The sequence below is a fragment of the Grammomys surdaster genome, unplaced genomic scaffold, assembly GCF_004785775.1.
Source record: "Grammomys surdaster isolate TR1022 unplaced genomic scaffold, NIH_TR_1.0 1087, whole genome shotgun sequence".
NCBI lineage: Eukaryota > Metazoa > Chordata > Mammalia > Rodentia > Muridae > Grammomys > Grammomys surdaster.
In genome coordinates, this window is record NW_021605506.1 from 1791486 (window position 1) to 1804902 (window position 13417).

The window sequence follows — 13417 nt, forward strand, 5'->3', positions numbered from 1 at the left end:
CCTCAAGTCTCTTATTTTATATCTCTCCTCAAGTCTTGCCTTGAGTCTCGCCTTTAATCTCACCTCGAGTCTCGCCTTGAGTCTCACCTTGAGTCTCTCATGTGCTGGGGTTAAAGGTGTGTGCCACTACTATCTGGCCTTGATTGAAAGGAAATCATGGGTATATCAAGATAATTATCAGTGTGTGCTCAGTTGTTGTAGGCTGTTGAAAACAAGTCTTTTGTCAGGATACATGGCTCAAGATGGCTGTGAAGATAATAGCCGCTTTCTGTTCAGAGTTGGCTCCCAACAGGTCCCCCCTTTTAAATTTGTTTTCAAAAGGGAAGGCTGGGAAAAATTATGGAAATTGTGTCTGTCTTAGGTTGGAACAAAGGACCCCAGTCACTCTTTCCCATCTCTGGATACTCAACAGCCATTGGTTGAGCTCTTGTCTTAGGATGGTGAGGCATCCCAGTTTGGGGCAAGGGTCTTGAACTGTTCTCTTGCCCATCAATGACTATCTGGCTTAGCATATAAGTTAGGGGTTAATCCTCATCAGTCTTGATGAAAGAGGCTTTGGAGTCCCCTACTTCCAGCCTGTAATAACGGACCTGTATACGTTTCATTTGAATAGCGTCTATCTATTGTTTTACAAAAGCCATCATTTTGTTGACCAGTGTGAACCCAAGAGATAAGAGACTTAGCAATGTCTGAATGGTTATTGCAAAAGCAACACTCTTTTTAGGGTAGCACATAACTCCCTCTGTTGGAGGAATAAAAAGTATAAGCCTCTTCTATTCTGTAGCACTATTTCAGTTAAGAAGGATAATGATTTTACAAATGCATTATAGCAGATTCCATTCTTTCTAAATCTAAATCTATAGAAGTACAGAACTGACCATAGTTTTGATCTTAACAAAACAAATAAAGAAAATCTCCACTCCTGTCCCAGTCAATCCTAAACCCAAAGAAACAATTATAGTAACTGTGGTCATGGGTTTTCCCCTGAGTCTAAAAAATGTACCCCACTAAATCATAAATCAGGGAACCAAAATTCTAATGGAGCAACCCTGGAGGTGTGGGTGGTGATGTCTTCTTCTGCACTGAGAATTTTCCAAGTCCGGTATGTTGGTTGATCTGCTCCTGTTTGAAGACAATTGTGAAGCATCTTCATGTTTCCGGTAAAGAAAAAATACGCTTCTCAGGGGGTTTCTCCTCTCTGGATTTGTTATTGTTGTCTATTTGTTTGATCAGTCTCTCTGGCAGCCAGCATGTGGCATCTGCCATTTGGGAATATATGCAGACAGAACCTCTTCCCCAGATAAGCACTGGATCTGGCCCATTCTAGGTTCCAGTTAATGGGTCTTTCCAGAGGACTGTTGTAATTTTTTTTTTTTGTATCAGGATGCCAGAATCTATCTGCAGCAGATTTTTCTTCAGAATCCAAAGTTAAAAATTTTTAAATAAAGAGCGTGTGATGAAGGATATTTCTAGGGAATCTCTTAGTAGGGTACCATTCCCCATTTTTAATTTTTTGGAATTGACATTTAATGATTTGATGTTTCTTTTCTATCATACCTTGGCCCTGTGGGTTATATGGAATATCCGTTTTATGTAGTATTCTCAATTTTTCACAAAATTGGTAGAAACTGGAGTTTGTATAACCTCAGCCATTGTCAGACTTGATCTGTTTGGGACCCCCAATACAGTGATTGTAGCAAGTATATGATTGATCACATGTTTGTCTGTTTCTGTAGTTTGTAATGTTGTATAAATGAAACCACTGTATGCATCTATACATACATGTATATATTTTTGATTTCTAAATTCATTATAATGAGTAACATCCATTTGTCAGAGACTGTTTGGTTCCAGTCTCTATGGATTCACACCTAAATGAGGAACTGGTAAAAGTTTAACACATGGTTGACATTGTTTGACAATTTGTCTAGCTTGTTTTCTGGTAATTTTAAACATGAACTTTAAAGTTTTAGAATTAAGGTGATATAACTCATGAGCCTTTATGGCCTGTTCTAAGTTAGATGGCAGATCTGATAAAGTCACTGTGGCTATACGAGTGTCTTATAAAGAATTTATACTTTCTCTTCAAAAATTAATTGTTGGCACTTTAAAAATAAGGAGTGTTTTATTTGTGCAGCAGTTTCTAGTAGAGGAATAGATTGAGCTATATTGAACAATCTATCTAAATATTAATGGTTTGATTTGGAAATGTTTGAAACACAGCAACAACAGTATGTAATTCAACCAATTGAGCCAACACAGTTGATGTAGCAAAGGAAATTATTTGATCTTTAAAGGCATAAGCAGCTCTTCCTGATGAAGGCCTATCAGTGAAAACTAGCAATTCTTCTTTTATAGGTGTATGTGCAGTACGAGATGGAAAAACAAATGTATGGTGATTACAAAATTGAACTAATTTGTCTGGCGGATAATGGTTATCTAGGTGACCAGCAAATGAAGCACATGCTATAGGCCAAACTTCAGAACTCTGTATAAGCCAATTAACCTGATGTCTTGTATATGATTGTACTATGACATCAGGATCATTTTTAAAATATATCTGACTGTTATCTCTGTCTAACATAATCATATCTGTTATAGCCGTATAGTATGGATAAAGAATCTTTTTAGGGGATGAGAGAAGATGAACCCATAATATGGGTGCAGTTTGTCAAAAACTGTAGTAGGAGTTAGTTTAGTGTTAAAGTAAGAAAATATAAAGGCTTAGAATAGTTAATATGAGTTAAAAATTGGGATGAAATAGCATTCTCAACCTTCTGTAAGGGTTTTCTACCCTCCTCTGTTAGAGCCCTGTCAGACTTAGGGTCAGGATCTCTTTTGAGAATGTCAAACAAAGGTTTCAACTCTCTTGTCATAAGTTTCAAATATGGTAGTAGCCAATTAATGTTTCCCAACAGTTTTTGAAAATCATTAAGTGTCTTAAGGGAAATCAGTCTTCAAGGTGGCCTTACTGTTAATAATACGTGGACCATTAATCTGAAATCTTAAATAAGTATATGGATCTTGTAATTGTACCTTTTCTGGTGTTATTTGTAACCCTGTAGTCTGTAAAGTTCTTTTAAGATCATCAAAGCACTGGAGTACCTGTTTTCTATCTTTTCTTGCTATTAAAATATCATCTATGAAATGAGTCATGTAGATTTGTTTCCACATGGTTCTAACACTCTCAATGGCAGAAGTCACAAACTTTTGGCAGAAGGTAGGACTGTTAGCCATACCCTGAGGCAAGACCTTCCATTGATATATTTTCATAGGTTCTCTAAAGTTTATAGCGGGACCACTAAAAGTAAAGCATTTTCTATTGTTAGGATGCAAAGGGATAGTAAGTAATAATCTTTTAAATCTATAACTATTTTATAATAGCCTAAAGGTATGGTCACTGGTGTGGGCAGCCCAGGTTGTAAGGTTCCCATCAGAATCATGGTCGCATTAACAGCACTCAAGTCTTGTAACAATCTCCACTTTTTTGACTTTTTCTTAATGACAAATATTGGGGTATTCTAGGGAGAGTTACTCTCTAGAATGTCCTGTCTGTAATTGCTCTTGTACTAACAATTGAGCAGCTTGTAATTTTTCAGTGGTTAGGGACCAGTGATTCACTCAGATGGGTGAGTCCTCCTTCCAGGTGATGGGATTGGCACAACGCCCTTGGGGTGCAGCTGAATCACTAGCCCCCATCAAAAATATCCCAAGCCTCTTCCTCCAGAGTTACCTCGGACCTCAATAGGATTAGTAATCCCATTTTCACATTTTCCTAATCCTTTTCCTGGAGAAAATCTAGAGTTTATCATTTGAGCCATGATTACTTCATTAGGGCTGCACAAAATCAATCCCAACTGGGATAATAGATCTCTGTCCCAGAGATTAATGGGAAGGCCCGGGATTACTTAGGGTTGTATATTCTCTGCATTCCCTTCTTTATCTTTCCATGTCAGCACCTTAGAGCTTTGCTGTGGATTTTGACTCTGGCCAATACCCCTTAAATTGATTAAAGTTGGGGTCAGAGGCCAGGTGGCAGGCCAATCGCTTTGTTTGATAATCATCACGTCAGCTCTTGTATCAACCAAACCTTGGAATGTCTTCTCAATGAGCAATATTGTCATCATAGGTTTTGTTTAACTATGGGCTGTACCCAGTATGCATCAGAGGAATCAAAGCCTTGATCTCTTTTCTTAGGTCTCTTATATTTGTGATTCATAGGAATCAATGGAAGTAATAGTAGTTGAGCTATCCTCCTTCCTGTAGGAATAGTGACTATATTCTGTATTGCCTTGGCCATTATCTTAACCTCACCTTGATAATCATTGTCTATAACTCCAGGAAAAATTTGTAGTCTCTGCATAGTAGCACTGCTTCTTCCCACTACCAGGCCAAACACATTTGGATAGAGTGGTCCAAACACTCTGGTGGGTAAGGCCTGAGGTCCCATTTCTGGGGTTAATACTGTGTGGGTAGCAGAACTGAGGTCTAGTCCTGTGTTCCCTGGTGTTGCTCGACTAAGTTCTGAAAGGGGTTGTTGTTTGTTGGTATGATATTGACTGTCCCATAAGCCTGTTTTGGCTTGTGTTGGTTCGGGGCCTGGGGCTGGCCCCTGTTCCCGTTTCCCTGATTATGGGAAAGGGTGTTTCCTTGTCTTGGACCTACATTTACCAGCCCAATGCCTTCCTCGTTTACAACCTGGTCATAGGCCAGACTGTTTTCTAGGCTGTCTCTGGGTTAAATCATTTTCTGCCTTGTGATCTTTGGCAAAGTGTCCAGGCTTGCCACATTTAAAACAGGCTTTTTTTGTCTATGCTTGTCAAAAAATCTCTTACTGATTGTCCTTGCATGGCTGCTACCTCAGCTAAGCCCTGTTGGTAGGAGGGCCCTATGTCAGAACAGACTCTGATATACCAAGTAAGGTCTGTCTTTTTCATATAGGGTCTAATGGCTGCTTGGCAGACAGGATTGGTATTTTCATATATAAGCTGTTTCACATAATCTACACCTCCCTCTGCATTACCAAAAATCTTCTCTGCTGTTGTCATTAATCGATGAACAAAATCAGAAAATCATTCATCAGGCCTTGTCTGATTGATGTCAAAGATCTACCAGGGTCTCCCTTTACTGGGAGTTTGTGCCAAGCCTTCATGACTGTATTTTGAATTTGAGTGAATAAGCCTGGGTCATATTGCATCTGGTTATCACTAGAAGCAAATTGTCCTTCTCCTACTAAGGTTTCAAAGACCAACTATTACCTGTCTGAATATTTCTCCTAGCTGTCTCTTTTCAATTCTCATGATATTCTGATTTCCAAATAAGATATTCACCACAGCTAAGAACTGCTCTCACTAGAGTATTCCAATCACCAGGAGTTAGCCACTCCTCTGCATCAGATTCTAAGATTGCAAGAGTAAAGGGAGCAGTGGCACCGTATTGTGCCACTGAAGTTTTTAATTCTTTAATAATTTGAAAATTAAACCCTGTGTGACGTCTCCAAGCAACCCTTTGAGCTTCTCTAGTCTCTGATACAGGAAAAACCTCGTCCTCTCTCTCCTCTGACTGATCTGTGGCTGAACTAAGACCAGAGGGCAGGGGCTGCCTTTGGACTCTGGATTGAGGAACTCGAGGACCTGAGGGATTTTCCTTGCCCTCTCGAGACATCTTCCCTGTCTTTAATTTTTGTAGCTGATTAATTAAGTCCTGATACTCTTTTTCTAACTCTATTTCTTGTTTAAGCAGAGAAATTTTGTCCTGTAACTACTTTCTGGGATCTACAACCACCATCTCCATAGCAGGAGCATCTGGAGGTGGATGAGCATAGGGAGGGGTCCTATAGGAAGAGTACCACTCAGGGTTGTAATTTTTGGCTGCCTCTTTCTCTAGTTTAGCACAATACAGCTCTGTCAAATCAATTATTTCAACCTTTGGTCGTATTTTGGATCCTATACTTTTCTTTTTCTTTTGAACATGAAAGACAGTATTTAAACAGCAAAGCAAAAACACACAATTAATACATGTAAGCAGCAAACAAAACAAAAACAGAGAGTTGAATTCAGGCTAGTTTTTCTTGCCCCATTATCATTATGTGACTTATATCTTGTCCCATTATGACCTACTGGTCTCCACAAGGCAGGTTCCCACTGCAGTCTCCACTGTTTCACTTCTGAATTTTCAGTTGACCCTTCTTCTGGTAAAGTCCCTCACTGGGTCTCTTGTTCTTGCTGCCACACGTTGGGCACCACTTTGTAACGACCCGCTCTGCTGCTCCAGTCTGCGGGTCATGGCCTAGCAAGAGAGAGAGAGTGGGGACAGAGGCATGAAGAATGGAGACAAGACAGGGAGTCTGATCTAGAGACGAGACAGAGTCTGCTCTGGAGACAAGACAGAGTCTGCTCTGGAAAAGAGACAGGGTCTGCCCTGGAGATGAGACAGAGTCTATTCTGTTCTCTCCTCAAGTCTCTCCTTTTATATCTCTCTTCAAGTCTCTCCTTGAGTCTAGCCTTTAATCTCTCCTTGAGTCTAGCCTTGAGTCTCTCACGTGCTGGGATTAAAGGCATGTGCCACCACTGCTTGGCCTTGGTTGAAAGGAAATCATGGGTATATCAAGATAATTATCAGAGTGTGCTCAGCTGTTGTAGGCTGTTGAAAACAAGTCTCGTGTCAGGGTATATGGCTCAAGATGGCTGCAAAGATGATAGCTGCTTTCTGCTCAGAGTCAGCTTTCAACAGGAACCTCTGGAATGTCCCAGAGATAAAAGATAAGAGAGTATCCTAGGATTCAATGAGAGTAACTTTAGCTGAAATGCACAGTGGTGGGGACATTCGACCTGAAGAGACCACCTCTACTTGAGAGACAGGACTTTCAGTAAATAGATGGAATCACCAAACCACCTTCAAAATTTTTGATTCAGAATTGTCTTTTTTTCTAAATGAAATGTAGCAACAAAATGGATCAGAGACTGAAGGAAAAGCCATTCAGTGATTGGCTCAACTTGTGTTCCATTCCATGGGTGGGCAACCAAAGCCTGACACTATTATTAATGCTATGTGGTACTTGCAGCCAGGAATATGGTTGATCTCTGACATGATCTACCAGTAGCTGACTGAGATAGCTGCAGATCCTTAGAGCAAACGTTGGATTGTGGTCATGGACCCCTAAATAATCGTTAGTGGCAAGACTGAAGGAGCTGGGTTGTATAGCAACTTCATAGGCAGACCAAAAGTATCAACTACCCTGGACATCTGGGAAATCTCAGAGACTAAGCCAACAAACAGTATGCATACTTGGCTGGTCCATAGACCACAACACACATGTAGCAGAGGACTGCCTTATCTGATATAAGTGGCAGAGGATGCACCTTATCTTGTAGATACTTAATGCCCAAGGGAAGGATTGTGCCTGTTGGGTTGGATGGTTGGCTGTGTAGGTGGGGAGCAACCTCTCAGAGGCATTGTGCATGGTGTCAAGAACTTGGGGAGGGAGAACTAGGAGGGAGAACCATTTGGAATGTAATAAAACATTTAACTAAAATTAAGAAGATTAAAAACTGAAAGAAAAAATGAGAAATCTACCAAAATTTAAGCTATATTACAAACAAAAATTTCAGAGTGATAAATATGTAAAGGAATAATTGTTTTCCTCAAAATATCAGTGTCTTGCCATTATCTCCTTTTTTTCCTCTTTCCCTCCCTCCCTCCCTCTTCCCTTATTTCTCACTATCTTTTCTACCAGTACTGGCATCTAAACATAGGGAGTCATGCATATTAGTACTCCTCCTCTCAACTACACCTGCCAAACATGATTCCCCTTATTTATCCAGATTGAGGAATGGTTACTATGACCTGGAAATCATTTCTAATACCAAACATCATTCATGTTCTAAGTACTCTTCTTGAAAGTACTTTGGTAGAAGCAGAGAGAAGTATTTCAATAGTAATATTTTCACTGAAAGACCTTCAAAGATAGATATACTTTAATCCTTCCTTCATTATAATTGGGTGTACTTGGAAGATTACAAAGGGCTTGCAAATCTCATTTCTTTCTAGCATATAGAAAAAAGATAATAAGGACCCATCCACCCAGTACCTCCTTGGATGCAGGAAATCTCAGTAAAAAAGCACATAAAGGTGCTGGTTGTTCACACTTCCCTGATAGATCAAAATTTCAAATGACTCTATCTCAGAGGTGCAATTTTTTTCTTACCACAATTCTCTCTTCCTCTTTTGCACTTAGTTTGTGTGCACATGTGTGCTTATATATGTGTGTATGTACACATATATGTGGTGTGTGTTTGTGTGCATGTATATGTGTACTTGTTTGGAGACAAGAAGTCAACCTCAGGAGTGTCCTAATTTATTTTTTGAGAGAGTCTGGCTATAGAACCTGGGGCTCATCCAGCTGACCAATGAGCTCAAAATTTGCCCCTTTATCCACATCAATATGACACAAGTGTACTTCAATGCTTTAAGCTTTTTGTTTATTTGATCTATGCTACTTATGCTTTCATGAGGAGATTTATGTTTTATTTTACCAAAGGAACTGTCTCCCTAGCCAGCTCTTAGGAAGTGCTTTTCTTTTTTTTTAATTCTTTTTTTTTTAATTGGATATTTTATTTACATTTCATATGTTATCCCCTTACCCCATCCCCCAACCACCCGGGAACCCCCCCACCCCCTTACCCCCCTCCGTCGTCCCGGTGGGTGGTAACCCCCCCCACCCCCCCCACTCCCACTTCCCCACCCTCAAAATTCCCACCCCCTGGGGTGTCCAGCCTTCATGAGGTCAAGGATCTCATCTTCCACCTGTGCCCAGCAGGGCCCTCTACACTTACATATTCAGCTGAAGCCCTGGATCCCTCCATAAGTGCTCCCAGGCTGGTGGTTAGGACCCTGGGAGCTGTGGTTGGTTGGTATTGTTGCTCTCCTCATGGTGCCACAAACCCTTTCAGCTCCTTCAGTCCTCACTCTAACTCCTCCATTGAGAACCTCTTGATCAGATCAATGGCTAGTTGTGAGCATCTGCCTCTGAATATGTCAGACTCTTGAAGGCCTCTGAGGAGACATCCATATCAGGCCCTTATCAGCATGTACTTCCTGACTTCCACATAAGCATCTACCTTTGGTGACTGCATATGGGGTGGATACTCAGGTGGAAAGGTCTTCAAATGGCCCCTCCTTCAGTTTCTGTCCCTCACTTTGTCTCCATGTTTGCTCCCTTGAGTATTTTGTTGCTCCTTCTAAGAAGAACTGAATCACCCCCACTTGGTCTTCCTTTTTTATGAGCTTCATGTGGCCTGTGAGTTGCATCTTGGGCATTTCAAGGTTCTAGGCTAATATCCAATAATCAGTGAGTGAATACCATGTGTGTTCTTTTGTGATTGGCTTACTTCACTCAGGATGATAATTTCTAGTTCCATCCATTTACCTAGGAACCTCTCGAATTCATTGTTTTTAATAGCTGAGTAATACTCCATTGTGTAAATATACCACATTTTTTGAATCCATTCCTCAGTTGAAGGACATCTGGGTTCTTTCCAGCTCCTGGCTATTATAAACAAGGCTGCTATGAACATAGTTGAGCATATGTCCTTGTTATATGTTCGAGCATCTTCTGGGTATATGCCTAGGAGTTGTATAGCTGGATCCTCGGGTAATGCTATGTCCAATTTTCTGAGGAACCGCCACACTGATTTCCAAAGTGGTTGCACCATCTTGCAGTCCCACCAACAATGGAGGAGTGTTCCTCTTTCTCCACACCCTCGCCAACATCTATTATCACCTGAGTTCTTAATCTTAGCCATTCTGACTGGTGTGAGATGGAATCTCAGAGTTGTTTTGATTTGCATTTCCCTGATGACTAAGGACATTGAACATTTCTTTAGGTGCTTCTCGGCCATTCGAGTTTCTTCCATTGAAAATTCTTTGTTAAGCTCTATACCCCATTTTTTAATAGGGTAATTTGGTTGTCTCGTGTCTACTTTCTTGAGTTCTTTGTATATATTGGATATTAGCCCTCTATCAGATGTAGGATTGGTAAAGATCTTTTCCCAATTTGTTGGTTGTCGTTTTGTCCTATTGACAGTGTCCTTTGCCTTACAGAAACTTTGCAATTTTATGAAGTCCCATTTGTCAATTCTTGATCTTAGAGTATATGCCATTGGTGTTCTGTTCAGGAACTTTTCCCCTGTGCCCAAGTATTCGAGGGTCTTCCCCACCTTCTCTTCTATTAGTTTCAGTGTATCTGGTTTTATGTGGAGGTCCTTTATCCACTTAGACTTGAGCTTTGTACATAGAGATAAGAATGGATCAATTTTCAGTCTTCTACATGTTGTCCTTCAGTTGAACCAGCACCATTTGTTGAAAATGCTGTCCTTTTTCCACTGGACAGTTTTAGCTCCTTTGTCAAAGATCAAGTGATCATAGGAGTGTGGGTTCATTTCTGGGTCTTCTATTCTTTTCTATTGATCTTCCTGCCTGTCTCTGTACCAATACCAGGTAGTTTTTTATCACTATTGCTCTGTAGTACAGCTTGAGGCCAGGAATGGTGATGCCTCCAGAGGTTCTTTTATTGTTGAGAATAGTTTTCGCTATCCTGGGTTTTTTGTTATTCCATATGAATTTGAGAATTTCCTTTTCTAACTCTGTGAAGAATTGAGTTGGGATTTTAATGGGGTTTGCATTGAATCTGTAGACTGCTTTTGACAAGATGGCCATTTTTATTATATTAATCCTGCCAATCCATGAGCATGGGAGATCTTTCCGTCTTCTGAGATCTTCTTCAATTTCTTTCTTCAGGGACTTGAAGTTCTTGTCATACAGGTCTTTCACTTGCTTGGTTAGATTCACACCAAGGTATTTAATATTATTTGCAACTATTGTGAAGAGTGTCATTTCCCTAATTTCTTTTTCAGTCTGTTTATCTTTCATGTACAGGAAGGCTACTGATTTGTTTGAGTTGATTTTATAACCAGCCACTTTGCTGAAGTTGTTTATCAGGTTTAGGAGTTATCTGGTGGAAGTTTGGGGGTCACTTAAGTATACTATCATATCATCTGCAAATAGTGATATTTTGACTTCTTCCTTTCCTATCTGTATCCCTTTGACTTCTTTTTGTTGTCTAATTGCTCTGGATAGGACTTCCAGTACTATATTGAATAGGTAGGGGGAGAGTGGGCAGCCTTGTCTAGTCCCTGATCTTAGTGGGATTGCTTCAAGTATCTCTCCATTTAGCTTGATGTTGGCTACTGGTTTGCTGTAAATTGCTTTTACTATGTTTAGGTATGGGCCTTGAATTCCTGATCTTTCCAAGACTTTTATCATGAAGGGATGTTGAATTTTATCAAATGCTTTCTCAGCATCTAGTGAGATGATCATGTGGTTTTTTTCTTTGAGTTTGTTTATATAGTGGATTACATTGATGGATTTCCGAATATTGAACCATCCCTGCATTCCTGGGATAAAACCTACTTGATCATGATAGATGATTGTTTTGATGTGTTCTTGGATTCGGTTTGCTAGAATTTTATTGAGTGTTTTTGCATCGAAGTTCATAAGGGACATTGGTCTGTAGTTATCTGTCTTTGCCGAGTCTTGGGGGGGTTTGGGTATGAGTGTAATTGTAGCTTCATAGAACGAATTGGGTAGTGTTCCTTCTGTTTCTATTTTGTGGAATAGTTTGAAGAGAATTGGTATTAGGTCTTCCTTGAAGGTCTGATAGAATTAAGCACTAAAACCATCTGGTCCTGGGCTTTTTTTAGTGGGGCAAATTTTAATGACTGCTGCTATTTCCTGAGGGATTATGGGACAATTTAGATGGTTTATTTGCTCCTGGTTTAACTTTGGTACCTGGTATCTATCTAGGAAATTGTCAATTTCATCCAGGTTTTCCAGTTTTGTTGAGTATAGGCCTTTGTAGTAGGATCTGATGATTTTATGAATTTCTTCAGTTTCTCTTGTTATGTTTCCCTTTTCAGTTCTGGTTTTATTAATTTGGATACTGTCTCTGTGACCTCTGTTTAATCTGGGTAACGGTTTATCTATCTTGTTGATTTTCTCAAAAAACCAACTCCTGGTTTTATTGATATTTTGTATTGTTCTTTCTATTTCTATTTGGTTGATTTCAGCCCTGAGTTTGATTATTTTCTGCCTTCTACTCCTCCTTGGTGTATTTGCTTCTTTTTGTTCCTGAGCTTTTAGTTGTGCAATCAAGTTGTTAGTGTGTGCTCTTTCCAGTTTCTTTTTGTAGGCACTTAGAGCTATGAGTTTTCCTCTTAGCACTGCCTTCATGGAGTCCCACAAGTTTTGGTATGATGTGTCCTCATTTTCATTGAATTCTAAAAAGTCTTTGATTTCTTTCTTTATTTCTTCCTTGATCAAGTCATCATTGAGTAGAGAGTTGTTCAGTTTCTATGTGCATGTGGGTTTTCCATTGGTTTTTTCATTATTAAAGACCAGTCTTAGTCCGTGGTGATCTGATAAGCTGCAAGGGTTTATTTCAATCTTTTTGTATCTGTAGAGGGTTGTTTTGTGAACAATTATATGGTCTATTTTGGATAAGGTACCATGAGATGCTGAGAAAAAGGTATATTCTTTTGTTTTAGGATGAAATCTTCTATAGATGTCTGTTAAGTCCATTTGGTTCATAACTTCTGTTAATGTCAAAGTGTCTCTGTTTAGTTTCTGTTTCCATGGTCTGTCCATTGCTGAGAGTGGGGTGTTGAAATCCCCCACTATTATTGTGTGAGGTGTAATGTGTGTTTTGAGCTTTAGTAAAGTTTCTTTTATGTATGTAGGTGCCCTTTCATTTGGAGCATAGTTGTTCAGAATTGAGAGTTCACCTTGGTAGATTTTTCCTTTGATGAGTATGAAGTGTCCTTCTTTATCTTTTTTGATTAATTTTGGATGAAAGTCGATTTTATTTGATATTAGAATGGCTACTCCAGCTTGTTTCTTGGGACCATTGGCTTGGAAAATTGTTTTCCACCCTTTTATTCTGAGGTAGTGTCTGTCTTTGTCACTGAGGTGTGCTTTTTGTATGCAGCAGAATTCTGGGTCTTGTTTGTATATCCAGTCTGATAGTCTGTGTCTTTTTATTGGGGAATTGAGACCATTGATGTTAAGAGATGTTACGGGAAAATGATTGTGGCTTCCTGTTATTTCTGTTATTAAAGGTAGAATTAAGTTTGTATACGTATCTTCTTTTGGAGTTGTTGGAAGATTACTTCCTTGCTTTTCCTAGGTTGTAGTTTCCCTCTTTGTGTTGGCATTTTCCATCAATTATCCTTTGAAGTGCTGGGTTTGTGAGAAGATACTGTGCAAATTTGGTTTTGTCATGGAATATCTTGGTTTCACCATCTATAGTGATTGAGAGTTTTGCTGGGTATAGTCATCTGGGCTGTCAATTGTGTTCTCTTAG